General features: G+C 40.9%; 1 long non-coding RNA gene across 1 annotated transcript; it reads left to right on the plus strand.

Annotated features, from left to right (window-relative positions):
- The first annotated feature begins 8,909 nt into the window (after positions 1–8,909).
- Positions 8,910–11,575, plus strand: LOC115718828 (uncharacterized). The gene is made up of 2 exons (XR_004012053.2): positions 8,910–9,249; positions 11,142–11,575. It is a non-coding gene; the product is annotated as an uncharacterized LOC115718828 (long non-coding RNA).
- The last annotated feature ends 747 nt before the right edge of the window (positions 11,576–12,322 follow it).

The following is a 12,322-nucleotide window of genomic DNA, read 5'->3' on the forward strand; positions in this document are numbered from 1 at the left end:
ATAGAGGGGACACTCGCACATGTTCTGACACACGCGAGTTGGATCTACCCTACATAATGAGAATTACGGTTACGCGGTGCGACTTAGGTCGCACTCGCAGTATCTCGCTGGTTTTATCCTGGGCGAGGTCTAAAACTTCGAGAAGTCTCTCATGGACATTTCAACTTTCATTGGAAATCTGAATACACGTGTCCTTTAAATAGGAGTCTGGTCTCGAGTTTCTAGGTGAGAGAAATCTCACTATAACACATGCCTCTAGTTTCGCGACGTGACAGGAGCGGTCACTGAGGGAAACTATTATTCGAGAGACAGGTGAAAAGTTGTCACGAGGAGGTGACCTTTTGGTTGTCCCATCGAGGGTTTCAAAAAATGACGGCTGTAATTATTAGTAATTATTACCTTTATGGTGCCACGTCACAAAACCCTTCGGTTTTCGTGTAGGCGTGGCCATCGTTGGCCGTTAGATTGGGCGACCTTAGGCATTCTGGCTGCCACGTGTCACAATCCCAATTAATAAGGGATATGGGTATTTAAATACTTTGATACGAATCAAAATTCCCATTTTTCCCTCTCACTCTTAACTTCTTCTTTCCCTCCATTACATACACTTCGAAAATCCATCCCCAGATTTTCTACCATTTTTCCACAACATTCTCAATCTCAGAAGTGATTAAAAGCAATCGCAGAAATCAGAACTAAAGGTTAGTTTTCAAATCACTGCATTTTCGTTCTAAGTATAAGTACAAGAATGGACATAATCGAATAATGCGAATACTATTGATAATAAAATTTCAAGCTCTCGCTATTCCATGCTCGTGGAATCGCAGTTCCATCGAGTGTTGCGAGTCGATACGTTGCATCACCAATTTTATCTGCGATGAGGTATGGTCCCTCCCAATTATCTCCGAAGACCCCGTGCGACGGGTTTTTGGTGTTTGGCATTACTCTTCTAAGGACCAAGTCTCCTGCTCGCAGGGGTTTTACTTTCACTTTGGAGTTAAAATATCTTGCAGTTCGCTGTTGGTAAGCCGCATTTTTTAGATGCACTTTATCACGCTTTTCCTCCAAAAGATCAAGGCAGAACAGCTGAATCTCGTTGTTCTGCGAGATGTTGAAAATATCGCTGCGTAGGGAACCTGCCCCAACTTCAACTGGCAACATGGCCTCGCACCCGTAAGAAAGTGAGAAGGGTGTTTCGCCAGTTGTAGATCGAGGAGTCGTATTATAGGACCATAGGACTTGCGATAACTCATCTGGCCAAGCCCCTTTGCGATCTTCTAATTTCCCTTTTATGGTATGCTTGATTATTTTATTAACGGCTTCAGTTTGTCCGTTACTCTGTGGGTAAGCAACTGCGGAAAAGGCTTTCTTAATCCCCAAATCGTCGCATAGCTGTCGCATCTCTTTACAGTCAAACTGTTTTCCATTGTCTGAAATGAGTTTATGCGGAATGCCAAAACGACAAATGATGGAGGTATAGACAAACTCGCGTAACTTCGTTGCAGTGATGGTTGTGAGCGCTTTGGCTTCAGCCCACTTGGTGAAGTAATCAACTGCGACTACAGCATATTTGACTCCGCCTTTTCCCTTGGGTAACTCGCCGATTAAATCGATTCCCCATATTGCAAAGGGCCAGGGACTTGTGATAGAATGGAGGTTACTCGGAGGCTGGTGTGTATAGGTGGTTATTCGCTGACATCTATCACACCTTTTTGCAAATGCGAGGGCATCTTGTCGCAATGTTGGCCAGTAATACCCTTGCCGCATAATTTTTAAAGCAAGGGAATTACCTCCGGTATGATTGCCACAAATCCCCTCGTGTACTTCACGAAGTATGTAACCGCAGTCTTCTCCACTGATACATTTGAGAAGTGGTTGACTAAAACTTCTGCGATACAACCTTTGGTCATATATCACATAGCGGGCTGCTCGCTGTCGCAATTTTCTCGCTTCTATTTTATCATCAGGTAGGAGCCCCTTTTCAAGGTATGCGAGGATAGGAGTCATCCAGGTAATCTCCTGAACCTTATCTATCTCCATGATTACTTCTCGATCTATGGTTGGATGAGCCAGTACGTCTACCGGAATCACATCGAGTAATTCGGCTTCTCTAGTTGAGGCCAAACGGGCCAATGCATCTGCGTGGGCATTTTGAGCACGCGGTACTCGAGATACAACTACATTTTTGAACTTCTGCATTATTTCACGAACGATGGCTAAGTATTTAACCAATCTTCCGCCTCTTGCTAGGTATTCTCCATTCACTTGGCATACCACGATTTGAGAGTCGCTAAAAGCCTGTAGATACTCGACTTTCATCTCGAGGGCCAGTTTCAATCCTGCGATTAAAGCCTCATACTCGGCTTCATTGTTAGATGCAGAGAATTCAAAACGTAAAGCAGCGTGTACCTTGAAATTATTGGGACTGATTAACAAGATCCCACTGCCAGAACCTTCGTTATTTGAGGCTCCATCGACATACAATGTCCATACTTCTTTGTTTGCCATGACAATGTCATTTCTATCCTCTACAACTGCCACCTCGGTGCTTGGGAATTCAAGTATAAAATCTGCCAAGGCTTGCCCCTTGATCGCAGTTCTCGGTTTATACTTGATGTCGAACTGACTCAACTCCATCGCCCACTTTAACAATCTCCCCGATGCTTCTGGTTTCGCTAAAACCTGTCTTAAGGGGAAGTTTGTCAAAACTTCAATGCTGTGAGCCTGGAAGTAAGGTCGTAATTTTCTTGAGGATATTATCAAGGCGAAAGCCAATTTCTCCATTTGAGGATAACGCGTCTCGGCGTCTAGTAATCGCTTACTGACGTAATATACCGGGTATTGGCGTCCTTGGTCCTCGCGTATTAGTACTGAACTAATCGCATATTCGGAGACGGCCAAATAGATAGACAAAACTTCTCCGGACAACGGCTTCGATAAGATTGGAGGTTGCCCCAAATGCGTTTTTAAAGCTTGGAAGGCCTGCTCGCATTTCTCGTTCCAATGAAACCTTTTGTTGCCTTTCAAAGTCTGGAAAGACTCTTTACACTTATCAGAGGATCTAGATATAAAGCGGTTTAAAGCTGCGACTTTACCTGTGAGGCTTTGAACCTCCTTTGGCTTAGTCGGTGATGGCATCTCTACCAATGCCCTGATCTTTGCAGGATTGGCTTCTATTCCTCGCTGATTTACCATAAAACCAAGGAATTTCCCAGAGCCCACCCCAAAGACGCATTTCAACGGATTTAGACGCATCTTGTATCGCCGCAATATGTCGAACATGGCCTGCAAGTGGGTAATATGATCCTCCGCATGTTGCGATTTTACGAGCATATCGTCAACATATACCTCCATTGTCTTTCCAATAAGATCTGCGAACATCATATTCACTAGCCTTTGATAAGTCGCACCTGCGTTTATTAAACCAAAAGGCATTACTTTGTAACAGTATAATCCTCGATCAGTAATGAACGAGGTATGTTCTTGGTCTGGTTCATACATCGGCATTTGATTGTATCCCGAGTACTTATCCATGAAGCTCAAAAGCGTGTGACCTGCAGTGGCATCGACAAGCTGGTCAATGCTAGGAAGAGGAAAGCTGTCTTTGGGACAGGCTTTGTTTAGATCTGTAAAGTCAACGCATGTGCGCCATGAGCCATTAGGCTTTGGCACGAGTACTGGGTTAGCTAACCAGTTGGGGTAAAATGACTCCCGTATAAAGCCGCAGGCAAGGAGGCGGTCGACTTCTTCTTTCAGTGCTTGGTACCTCGCGGGGTCCATTTTGCGGCGCTTTTGTCGGATACCTCGCACTTCGGGGTCAATGTTCAAGCGATGACACATGACCTGTGGAGATATCCCGACCATATCTGAATGTTTCCAGGCAAATATATCAAGATTTTGCTTTAGAAAGGTCGTTAATTGTTTTCGCATTTGTATATTTAATTTAGAACCAATTTTTAAAACCTTGTTATTATCTATAGGATCTATAGGTACCTCGATTATGTCTTCCGCGGCTTGGGCTGCGGCGGTGTGATCGAGGATTCTTGGATCCAAATCTGGTTCGTCCATGTGCGGCACCTCCTCGATCCTGAGGATCTCCTGGCGAGGCGGTGGTGCATCCAAAAGGTAGATAACATTTACCGTCCTTTTTTCTGCGAGTTTAACAGCTGCGTTATAACATTCTCGAGAGTCGGATTGGACTCCTCGCACCGAACCTACTCCAACGGGAGTAGGGAACTTCATCGTCAGATGATAGATCGAGGTTATGATCTTCATCTCCTTCAGAATTGGTCGACCAATTACGGCGTTATACGCTGAGTATTGGTCGATTACTGCGAAATCGGCCATTGACTTGGCTGTTACTGGGGCAGTTCCCAAAGTGATTGGGAGCTTGATCATTCCTTTAATTGCTATGACATCTCCCGAAAAGCCATAGATGCTTGATGTCATAGGTCGCAAATCCTTCTCTTGCAACCCCATTTGCTTGAAGGCTTGGAAACTCAGCAAATTCACTGAACTCCCATTGTCAACCAGTATACGATGGACATTGTCTCCACCAATATTGGCGACTATCACCAGTGCATCAGAGTGCGGGTGATGGATCCATCTCGCGTCGCTCTCCATAAAGATGATGTCGTCGCATTCTTTCTTAAAGAGCTTCTCTGGCCGTTCACCAAGATTGTTCACATTGGTTAACGGCCTCTCCTTGGCTTCTCTGGAATACCTTTCTTGCGATTTGCGAAAGTCGCCTGCGATGTGTGGTCCTCCGATTATAGTTAAGATATTCCGAGGTGTTCTGGAGCCACTCGCGTTCTGGGTTTCTCCTTTGCCATCCGCTTGGGGATGACCTTCCTCGCTTCTTTTATACTTGTCGAACTTCCCTCTTCGGATCAGTTCCTCTATTTCATCCTGCAAGACCCAACATTCAAGAGTAGTATGACCAATGTCCTTGTGGTACTTACAGAATTTTTTAGGATCCCTCCGGTCGCGATTTCCCCTGATGGGGGGCGGCTTCTTGAAGACCCCGTTCCTTTCCTCAATCGCATAGATGTGGTCTCGAGGTACGGCAAGTTCAGTATAGTTGACGAAGCGAGGTCCTCCCTTCCTTTTCGGCGAGGACTCCTTCTTTGGGGGTGACTTAGCCAACTTCGGGCTTTGCTGTCTGCGCGGGCTACTCTTCTCGGGCTTCGGCCCCTGGAATTCTTCCCTCGCGGACTGCGAGAGCGTGACCGCGGTATGGGTGACCGACGTTTGTCCTTCCCCTTCTCTAATTCTGCTAGAGAGTTCTCGATTCTCTTATGAGGTTCGGCCATGGCGAAGAACTCTACTAAGGACTCCGGCCTTCGTGCTTGCAGTTCCTTCCAGAAGTCGGTCCTCGGCAAGATACCTGTTATCAACATACAAACAAGCGAAGACTCGGGGGCCTTCTCGACCTTTGTTACTTCTGCGTTAAAACGCTTGAAATAGTCTTGTAAAGACTCGCCAGGTTCTTGTTTGATGTTGGCCAAATTCGTATAGGGTGGCCTATACGTCATTGTGGCTTGGAAATGCGTGAGGAATAAGTCGACGAAGGTTTCCCACGTCGATATCGATGCCTCAGGTAATTGGGTGAACCAATCATGAGCATTTTCCTCGAGTGTTGCCGTAAGAATGCGGCACTTCGCGAGTTGCGGTACCTGGTCTACTTCCATTATAGTATTGAATTTTTCTAAATAATCTATCGGGTTAGAAGTACCTTTATACTTGAGGGATTCGGATAAACGAAACCCTTTCGGAAGTTGAGCCTGTCGCACCTCTGCAGTAAAAGGCGAGGTGCCATGCAGCTTGTATATAGGCTTGCGCTGCTGCTCGAGCATCTTTAAAGCTTGCAGAAGCATGCTTTGGTCAATTCCTCCTGTCGCAGGGGCTGAAGTCGCTGCGACTGCGGGGCTCGCAACCACTGCGGCAAGGTTTGCTGGGATATTAATCCTAGTAGTCGCGATCGGCGCGATAGGCGGGTTATTACCTGCGTTGACACCCTGATCGCCCGCATGGGGATCACGGAGCGTCTCAGTGTTATGTGGGCCGCGGGAGCGTGCCCTGAAAACTGCGTTGAGATGATCACGTAGGTCACCTCGGTGTACTTGATAACGTCCTCCCTGTTGTGTTTGTACAGAGCCGGACCTTGTATATCTGCTCGGAGTGCGGCCATGCGATGACGAAGAGGCTGACTCTGCGTCATTGTCTCTCGATGGACGACTGCGAGGATTACGGCGCTCAGGATCTTCGTCAATTTGTGCGCTCTGGTTAGGAAACCTTGCGGATTGATCTCTTGACATCGGGTGATTCAAGTCCAGAGCTTCAGGGTCAGTTCTTCGTTCCTTGCGTACACGGTTAGTATGACGTCTAGAAACTGTTACCTGAGGGTTATCGTTGCGAATGGCAGGAACTCGAGGAGGGCGTCGAGCTCGACTCTGTCCGTCTACCTCGGCCTGTAGTGCCCGCAGTTGATCCTGAATTGCAGCATATTGATCGGTGGTGAGCTGGACCATTCCCTCAGATGCTACCGCCGGAGTGACGGGGGGAAAACGCATGGTTGCTGGTGGTGTGGACGTGTCCCCGACTTGAGGGCCAGTCGTTTCTGGGAATAGGTTGAGAGGTCTAATATTGCTCCTCCCTATTCCGCCGTTGATGACGTCCACAGGTGGCACTCCAGCTTCGGGCAGTGGTACACTCATCATTCCAATATTGATGGACCCGTTGTTAGCTCCGTTAACGTGATTTCCAGCCATGATGAAATAGTGTTCTTTGAAGTGAATGAAATCTTTTAGTCGAATTCCCACAGACGGCGCCAAATGTTGTCGAGTGAATTTCGCAACACCAAAATGGATTATTTAATTAATATAAAAGAGAATTTTCAGGGAAGTGACAAGTGCGAGTATTCGACCTAGAATGGCGAGTACTCGACTAGGAATGCAAGAACAAACAACAAGGCTGGAAAATATAAATAAGACAAAGAATTATAGTGGTTCAGTCAGATTGTGATCTGCTTAGTCCACTGTAGCAAAGGATTCGTAGGTGCCATTTTCATGGTGGATCACCCCTTTATATATAAAGTAGGTGTCCAATCGGTTACACAAGGATCACATTCATTGTTAATCCATTATTTACATATTGAATTGCAATAATTAAATCCAAACAACGTTAACATCAATAAATGTGTAACAGTTACTAAGTTCATCAACGTATGCGTCTTCCGCATCTGCGAGTTGACTGTTCATGTTCCGTTTGTTGAGTTCGCAGGGTCATCAGTACGTTTGGAACATCTGCGCCCTTAGGTAATCGCCCCTTGTAGACATCGCATGTTTGAGCTGGTAGAACTTGGACATGCGAATTTATATCAGTTTGTCAGGGCTATTGGGTCGTTGGGACCAAATGGCATCATAGAGAGTCGGTCTCTATGCTTTCGCGGAAATATAGAGGGGACACTCGCACATGTTCTGACACACGCGAGTTGGATCTACCCTGCATAATGAGAATTACGGTTACGCGGTGCGACTTAGGTCGCACTCGCAGTATCTCGCTGGTTTTATCCTGGGCGAGGTCTAAAACTTCGAGAAGTCTCTCATGGACATTTCAGCTTTCATTGGAAATCTGAATACACATGTCCTTTAAATAGGAGTCTGGTCTCGAGTTTCTAGGTGAGAGAAATCTCACTATAACAGTGCTTGTTTAACTTAAGTAGAATTTATATATGTATAACAGCAGTACTTGTTCGATCTATGCATGATTGATTAAACTAATATTAATTTGTTAAATTGCAATATTTCATTTTTGTATAAATAAGGTAACAATGTAAAGATGAAAATGCATATAAATTAAAAAGGAGTGAAATATAATCAAATCAAAATGGCTAGAAGACGTTTGTACTTCGTTATAAGCTCAGATAGAAGATACAAAGTGACAGCTGAGGAGACGAATGGGCGCACATATCTGAAGTTTTTGGACAAACATGAATATGGGGAAACCACACAATTTGATGTCATCGATGTTGGGGGGAATCGTGTGCGCATACAATGCGTTGGGACCAACAGGTTCTGGAAGCTTGATCGCACAGACAACTCGATTCATGCCCAACATGACGAAGGTCACACACCCGACTCGCTCTTTGAATCTACTGTTGATGAACAAGGCGACATATCATATAAAAATGTTGGAAACAACATGTATATTTCTACCCAAAGCATCGGCGAAGACTGTATTAAAGCATTAGCCCCTGACTTGATCCATGCTGTCAGGTTCTTTCATCACGAAATAGATCTTCCTCAACATTAATTTATTATGAAATCTTGCTTCATCGATCATCTCTCCCTGTGTTTCACGAAGGTGCCTTGCACTACTATAACGTGGCGTCCTATAATTGATTTGCGGGTTTCTATAATTTTTATTAAAATAAAATAAGTGATCGATATTTAAACCTCACAAGAGTTCTGAACTGCCCTTTCGCATTTCTCATGTATTAATTGTGTCTGTTTCCATATTACTCTATCGTGTGTGTGTGTATTATTTGAAGTAATTGATACAATATTTACGTTTCATCTTCTTTTGTTAAACTTTATTAGTTTCATATAATGCTTCACTATGCAGGTAACCACTATAAAAAATAACTGCTTCACTAGCCCAAAATATATATGCTTTTTTATTGAGCTAGCTCTGGGCTGGGTAGACTCTAAACGCAGGCTTAGCCTTTCTTAGTTTCGACCCTAAATAAGCCTCCTTAATTAGGGCTAGCAAACTGAAAACTTAATATTGATGTTGCAAATACTCACAATTGTAAAACATTATAGTAGTTGTCCGGGACGTTAAGAAGATTGTAGTTGATATGTTAATAGTTTGTTATATCTATGATCTATACCTTAGGGCCCGTTTGGTTGATGGTAATGGGCTAGAAAAGAATGGAATGGAATACTAATGGGCCTGATTCTTTTGTTTGGTTGAAAAATAACAATTTTGGAAAAGAATTCCATAGTAATGCTATTCTCCCAAACTAATGGAATTGCTTTCCATTTTTCATTCGGTGGAATTATAATTCCATTCCACTACTTTGGCATATCAACAAATTATCTCTCTTCTACTACAGCCATGGCCCAACCCAACAAACCCTAACCCTAGCAAGGTGAAGATTAATCTGCCGCCATTGTTGTGAGGACTGTCTTCTTCGATCATCTCTGCAAGTGCTGGGTTCCTTGATTGGTGGTAGCATTGTCAGAGGTATTTTTTTCTCTCTCTCTTTCTGGTTTGATGATTCTGAATCTGCTCTTGTTGTTTTGTGTATGAATGTGTGAATCTGTTCTGAATGTATGTGTTATTTTCATAAATCTGTATCAGATGTGGTTGATTTTATTTCTAATCTCCTTCATCTCTCTCTTTCAATTTGTTTAGTTGCTCTGTCTCCCCAAAATTGAAATTTGTTGAGCCTGACATCGCCATTACTTCCCAAACAAAAAAGATTGATTGGATTGTCGTATTGTCTTATAATCATTCTTTAAGCAATATATAGATTAGTAAACGACGAAGATTGGAAGAAAGATGATTAAAAAATCAACACAAAGATTCAATTCGTACTTGGAAAAAAGCTTGGCTTTTGTGTCTTGTAGTGCAGGTCCACACATTTGACAGATTGTCAATCTTGTTGAAAACTTGGATTTTGTTGCTTTGTTTTGAAATTTAATGTTGAAGAAGGGATAGAATAGAAAGTCATCCACCACCATAGGATTGTATCCAAATTCATTGCTCTGTAAGGGTCAAAAACAAACATCAGCCAAAACTAGCATTATCCTAGAAAGTAGTTTAGAATATTTAGCTTGATCTAGATTGTAAGAAGGAATATAATAAAAAAACAATAGCTAAAGCTGAATACTAATTATAGACATGTAGTGATGATTAGAGTTAAATTAAAGAAAATGGTTGATTTCAAATCAAAGCAAATTTATTATGCTGTTACTGCAGCTTGATTTCAAGTCCATAGTAATCTTTGTATTACATGTGCATAGTTCTCTGTAGATTCACGGAGATTAATTATTTGTTCCTGGCCTCCACTAATCACTAGCTTTTATTAATTAACTTTATGATAAAAAAATGATAACAAAGATGTTGTGTTGTGATTCATTGTACTAACTTGAGCACTTCAGTTCACCCTTCATTCTTTAAGCACACCAGTTCGAGACTCGAGTCTCAATATCCGCATAATGAATCGAATAGAATAAGGCCAGATTTTTGGGTTATGAGCTCAAGTATGTGGGAGACTCCTATAGTTTGTTCATTGGTGGTCCTGAAATTTCTACAGACTCAATATCTCTTTTCTAGTTGGGCTACTGTTATTGTATACTTGCTTTACCTTTGAAGATAGGATATTTTCAATCCAATAATATGTTCCCTAAGAATGATTAGAGAGCCTTGTGGCTTTTAAGTTTTTTTACTTACCCAGTTTATCAACCAAGACGGGCTGAACTTCTTGGGTTTGTAAATTGCAAGCCACATAATGCAAGGCAGCTGAAGTGTTAAATCACAACAAATAAATATAACCATATTAGGATACAATACAATCAATCATTTTCTTAACTTTTACAAGTGATAATATATAGAGGGGACTTGTATGGTGGGGATGCCAATAATCCTACACTTCAAAAAGATCGTATTTATTGTAATTCATAGTAGTATTTTTTTGTGATCTACTTTGTTATCTCTTTTCTCAATAGAGATTATAGGTGTATATATATGATCTTGGTGAAGTTCTTCAGCCTCACAATCTGTTTGAATTGCTTGTATATTTATATTTAAACTATAAACTAAGGCAGAAATAAATAACCTCTCCTAACAGAGGAGGTTAGCTTTTACGAAATTGCTAGTAACTTATGTAGTTAATAGATTCCTTCGAAACTTACATAACCTCATGTATTATAGAATTACATAGTCTGGCCATTTGAATTTTGGATTTTTTTTTATGAAATTATATTATATATATATGGATATTGCATATGCTCTGGTCTTGTGTTGAAACAATAGGCTAGCACTTGCTAAGAATAGCAAGTCTTTTTTTTTTTGAATAATAATAGCGAGTCTTTAAGCCAACTGATTTAACAGCTTTCTGATTTTGGTTGCAGTCCAAGACATAATGAATGAAAAGCATATGCAGCTCGGGAAAGAGTTAGAAAGGATCACTACACTTACTACAACTCAACGTCATAAGGTAGCTCTCATGATTATGCAAGATAATGCTCTGATTTCTTACTTTTTCAGTGTCCCAGATGATGAGAAGGATGAATGGGCGAGACTTCTGATTGATGGCTCTCTTTAGTACACAGCTCGGGAAAGAATTAGAAAAATCATGGTTATTCACTTTGGTCTAAAATAATTTGTAGGATAATATATATTGCCTTTGACATTCAGTAGTATACAAATTATAATTTTTTGGATCTGGTGTAATGTGTTATGCTCATAATTTTACAAACAATTATTTTGAGCATAAATATGGGTATTGGACATGAATACTTATACTTTTTAAAATTATGATTATATAGTTTTTTTAAAATTAAAATTTTCATGTGATTATATATAGTTTTTTTTTTAAATATATGTCAGTTTTTTTCAAGAAGTAATATTTTATAGTAAATTCAATAAATATAAATTTATATATATATATATATTAGATTTTTAAATAAATATTAATTTTTTTTAATGCATATCAGTTTTTTTTTAATATATATCAATTTTTTTTAAAAAAAATATATATAAGTTGAATATATTTAATTTAATTTTTTAATCATGTTTAAAAATAATGGTATTTTTGTTAAAAATTAATTTATTCCATTCCATTCTATTATATAGTCAACCAAACATAAGAATATGTATTCAATTATTGATTCCATAAATCTAACCAAACAACCTAATCCTATTCCTATTCTTATTCCATTCCATTACCATTCCTACTCTTATTCCTATTCCTATTCCATTGTTTTCATTACCTCCAACCAAACGGGCCCTTAGTGTTTCTTTAACTATTTTGTGCCAAGCTAGAGAAGCAAATGATTTGGTACAAATAAATTAGAATAGGGCTAGATCAATGATGTTTTTGTAATTGTTCATTTGCTAACTTTCGCGAATTCTGATCTTGTAAAGCTTACCTTCTTTTGTGATTGCTTATTCAGTAACGAAAAATAGATAGTTTTAGAATGGTCTATATATGGAGCTCTATAAATAGAAGTAAGTTGACTAATCTTCAATGCCCGTCATGGGCTAGGACAGATAAGGCTTGTGGCTAGAAGCACTCCCAAAAAAATTTGAT

This window comes from Cannabis sativa, chromosome 2, assembly GCF_029168945.1.
Source record: "Cannabis sativa cultivar Pink pepper isolate KNU-18-1 chromosome 2, ASM2916894v1, whole genome shotgun sequence".
Classification (NCBI taxonomy): Eukaryota; Viridiplantae; Streptophyta; class Magnoliopsida; order Rosales; family Cannabaceae; genus Cannabis; species Cannabis sativa.